Consider the following 5,162-nt stretch of genomic DNA (forward strand, 5'->3'; position numbering starts at 1 on the left):
CTATAGTTGTTTGAGAACGGCATTCATTAGCCCAATGTCTCCCTCTTTGGCATTGTGGGCTAATACCTGTTATTCTACTCCTTTGATACCTAGTTTTGTTAAACCCTTCTCCTATTGGGCAATTCCTTTTGAAATGTCCTTTTTGTTCACAAGTGTAGCATGTTTTTGACCTGGCATCTAAAACCTGTTGTACTCTAGCTGCCAAAACTTTCCCCTGTTCATTAATGTCTCTACATAATTTAATATATGTGTTTAAATCTTCATGTTTCCATGTTCTAATGACTTCTCTGCACCAATGATTTGCTTGCTCATAAGCTAGTTGTTTTTTAATGGCATTGCTTTTTCTGTATTCCCCAAAACTCTGGTAGCTGTTTGAATAAACCTATCTAATAATTCAGCGAAAGGTTCATTAGGTCCTTGTATTACCTTAGATAATTGACCTTGTAAACCTCCATGTCCTTGTAAAGTCTTTCATGCCCTAACTGCATCTACAGCAATTTGTAAGTATATGGTAGGATCATATACAATTTGTTGCTGCTGACCCTCATAAGGTTCCTTTCCTAACAACATATCTAGATTTCTCTAGGGATAACCAGCTGCTGCATTTTCTAGCCATCTCCTTGCAAAATTCCTCATTGGCAACCTTCCATAACAGATATTGTCCTCCATTTAGCACAGCTTTGCACATACTAGTCCAATCTGCTGGTGTCATGTTCAAGTTGGTAATGGATTCGACCATACTTACAGTGAAGGGTGCTTGAGGACCATAGGTTATTACAGCCTCTTTTAGCTGCTTCACTGTTTTGAAATCTAAATCATTGTGAATTCACTGCCCTCCTGCCTACTCAAATACAGGGCATGCTAATATTTGAGGTCCTGTCTCAGGATCCCATCTATCAACTACGGGGGTTGGGGGCCTCCCAGCATATGGAGGTGGAGCTGTTGGTTGGACACTTATGCCCTCTGGTGATAGAAAGGTGTTAGTAGCAGTCTCCTGTTGTAACTATTCCCCTGATGGCCTTTTCTGCTCTAAACTTTCTTCCCCTTTCTGACTATCTTGAGAGGCCTCCTCTTTTACTTGATCTAAAATATCTTCTTGACTAAGTAAACAAGATTGTACCAACGTCCATAACAGTGATGTGTCAACTGGCAGAGTTCCTGGGCTTTCCTTTTCTATCCTTTTTAAATCTTCAATGTATGCCCTAATTGTTTTTGATATTAATGGGGTGCCTCCTTCCTCTAACAATTTACTTAACATTTTTTTGGTTTGTTTTTTACTAATTTTTAATTCCATATTTCTTTGACAAAGATACCCCTCACTAAGATAATGCAAAACAAAATCCATACAAAATGAAACAAAAATGGAACAAAAATTCATTATATCAGCCTTTCTATCCTCCTGAAATGTCCATACGTTCTTTCTCTCTATCTGTTCCTTAGTCACGAATAGTTTTTCCTCAGATGTGAGTGGTTTTTCTTCTGTCTCACCCATCTCCAGGGACAGGCAACTTAAAACAAAAGTGAAACAAAACGAAAGAAGAATCTTAAAATGGCTACCCATCCTCTCGCCCTGTCCTCAGGGGCGAGCAGTTTACCTTATCTTTTACCCTCAGTCGTTCCCCGTGCAGGCCACCAAATGCCACAGTATGGCTGGGCACAATTCAAGAGCCTCTTGTCAATCAGGAATGAACTTTATTTTTAGAACACACATGCTGCACCACACAAGCTCTTCAGGAATTCCCTCAGTGTCCAACTCCCACCAACACCTTCCAGCGAGCCTCTCAACCCCCACTCCTTCCGCTCTTGAGGCCGATTGGCTGGGTTGTGTGGGCAGAGCCAAAAGAGTCCCCCAATGAGCAGCTCCGTGGTCTGAAAGGGCTGGGAAACAGCCCAATGAGGAGCACCACAGAGGAGAAAATCAGCTGGCAGCTGGAAGTTTGCTTGGGCCCCTGAGAGCCAATCAGCTGGGAGTTTGCTGTGGCTGCTGTGAGACAATCAGATGGAAGTTTTCTGAGGGCCCTTTGGCTGTGGCTCTCAACAATGAGGTTTTCCTCCCTTCTTCCAGAGAGCCCTGGCATTTCTCTAGACTCAAGATACTCAGATATAAATTGAATACTGGATTTTTTTTTCTTGCAATGCTGAGGATAAAGCCCAGGACTCCACACATGCTGGGTAAGGTCTCTACCACTGAGCTATTTGGTGTCTTATATGCCTCCTATATTTGATTTTTCTATTTAATTCTTTAGGTTTGGAAATTTTTCATTTTTTAAATTCAAATGATTGTACATTCGTTTGGTTTATATATCTGAGCCTTCAATCATCCCAACAAATCTGATGTTATCCCAAGTCTTTTCATGTTATCTCATATTTCTTGGAAGTTCTGTTCATGTCCCTGAACATCTTCTCCATGGCCAATTTCAATTTCAAGATTACATATTTTGTCTTCTTTGGGTGAAACTCGTATCTTCCAAGAGATCTAGTTTGCTGGTGATTCTTTTCCAATGAATTTTCAATTTTGTTTATGGATCCTTTTGTTTTGAGAATTTTGGACTGATTCTTCTTCAGGATGTCTATCTTCTTATTAAAGTGATCTTTCACTCCTTATTTTCTCTGATTTCATTTCTTATAAGTTACCTTGTAGATCAGTTTTACCATAAACTTTCTGAATTCCATCTGACATTTTCTCCACCATGAGATCAATGAAGTCTGTTGTTGAGGTATTCTCTCTTGTTTCAGATAGATTGTTCCTCCCATTTTCATGTTGTTTTTGTGTCTATTGTTTTTGATATATCTGAAGACATAGAATTTCTATCTTATGAGCTTATAGTGTCCCTCAATGTGCCCGTAACTCACAGATTGGGAGAGGGAATAATAGCAACAATGTATATAAATTCTATATAGCAGTGGATTAGAAACACAGTCTCTATTTGATATCTGCAGTGTTAATTGTTGCAATATACAGAAAGCAGGATTAACAATTTCTAACAGTAAAAAAGTAAATAATAAGAGGCAGGCAGACCTGCAACTGACCGGAAGAACAGGCCCAGCAGCTGGCCAGTGTGGTAGACACATCACCCCAATTGGAGGAGGGGCAGAGCAGAGCTGCCGCCCACGCCTGCATGGTAGGCAGACCTGCGACCGACCGGCAGAACAGGCCCAGCAGCCCGCAGGCATGGTAGACACATCACCCCAATTGGAGGAAGGGCCCAGCTGCCGCCCTCAAGGTAGGCAGACTGCGTATCCCAGAGAAGGGGTCCAGCGGCCCGCCAGCCTAGTTGAAAGATCACCCCAATTGGAGGATGGACACAGCCACCACCAGCGTCTGCAAGGTAGGCAGATCTGCAACCTGGAGAACAGGCCCAGCAGCCCGCCAACGTGGTAGACAGATCACCCCTATTGGAGGAGGGGCCCATCCATTGCCCGCAAGGTAGGCAGACCACGTGACCTGGAGAAGGGGCCTAGTGGCCCGCCGGCATGATAGACAGATCACCCCAACTGGAGGAGGAGCAGAGCTGCCGCCCAACCCTGCAAGGGAGACATTGCAACTATACAAGAGCAATATAAATATATAGGGGGGAAATTCAATAACACAACAGTTTCACCAAGCAGAAAGAAACACAAGCAATATGAAAAGACAAGGAAAGAAAGGACCACAAGCAATGCAGGTCAACTCAACTTTAGAAGAGGTAATAGCTGCAGCAGATGGAATGTCAGATGAAGAATTCAGGATTTACATGATTCAGATGATCTGGAGTCTCAAGGAAGACATTAGACAGCAAAATCAGACAATGAAAGATCACTTTGACAATGAATTACATAAACAAATCCAAGAAGCAAAAGATCAAATATACAGGGAGATAAAGGTTATAAAAAACAAACAAACAGAAATCCTAAAAATGCAGGAAGCAATAAACCAACTTAAAAACTCAAATGAGAATACTACCAGCAGAGTAGGACCCTTAGAAGATAGAACATCAGACAATAAAGACAAAGTATTTCAACTTGAAAAGAACATAGACAGCTCAGCGAGACTCTTAAGAAACCATGAGCAGAACATCCAAGAAATATGGGATAACATAAAGAGACCAAACTTAAGAGTCATTGGGATACAGGAAGGTATAGAGGTCCAAACCAAAGGAATGAGCAATCTGTTCAACGAAATAATACGAGAAAATTTCCCAGACTTGAAGAATGAGACAGAATCCCAAATCCTGTTACTGAATGAACAATGGGTTATAGAAGACATCAAGGAGGAAATTAAAAAATTCTTAGAGATAAATGAAAACACAGACACAACATATCGGAATCTATGGGACACATTGAAAGCAGTTCTAAGAGGAAAATTCATTGCTTGGAGTTCATTCCTTAAAAAAAGAAAAAACCAACAAATAAATGATCTCATACTTCATCTCAAAATCCTAGAAAAAGAAGAGCAAAACAACAGCAAAAGAAGTAGAAGGCAAGAAATAATTAAAATCAGAGCTGAAATTAATGAAATCGAAACAAAAGAAACAATTGAAAAAATTGACAAAACTAAAAGTTGGTTCTTTGAAAAAATAAACAAAATCGACAGACCCTTAGCCATGCTAGCGAAGAGAAGAAGAGAGAGAACTCAAATTACTAGCATACGGGATGAAAAAGGCAATATCACAACAGACACTTCAGAAATACAGAAGATAATCAAAAACTATTTTGAATCCTTATACTCCAATAAATTAGAAGATAGTGAAGGCATAGATAAATTTCTTAAGTCATATGATCTGCCCAGATTGAGTCAGGAGGATATAGACAACCTAAACAGACCAATATCAATTGAGGAAATAGAAGAAACCATCAAAAGACTACCAACTAAGAAAAGCCCAGGACCGGATGGGTATACAGCAGAATTTTACAAAACCTTTAAAGAAGAACTAATACCAATACTTTTCAAGCTACTTCAGGAAATAGAAAAAGAGGGAGAACTTCCAAATTCATTCTATGAGGCCAACATCACCCTGATACCTAAACCAGACAAAGACACTTCAAAGAAAGAAAACTACAGACCAATATCTCTAATGAACCTAGATGCAAAAATCCTCAATAAAATTCTGGCGAATCGGATACAAAAACATATCAAAAAAATTGTGCACCATGATCAAGTAGGATTCATCCCTGGGATGCAA

The sequence above is a fragment of the Marmota marmota genome, unplaced genomic scaffold, assembly GCF_001458135.2.
Source record: "Marmota marmota marmota unplaced genomic scaffold, marMar, whole genome shotgun sequence".
Classification (NCBI taxonomy): domain Eukaryota; kingdom Metazoa; phylum Chordata; class Mammalia; order Rodentia; family Sciuridae; genus Marmota; species Marmota marmota.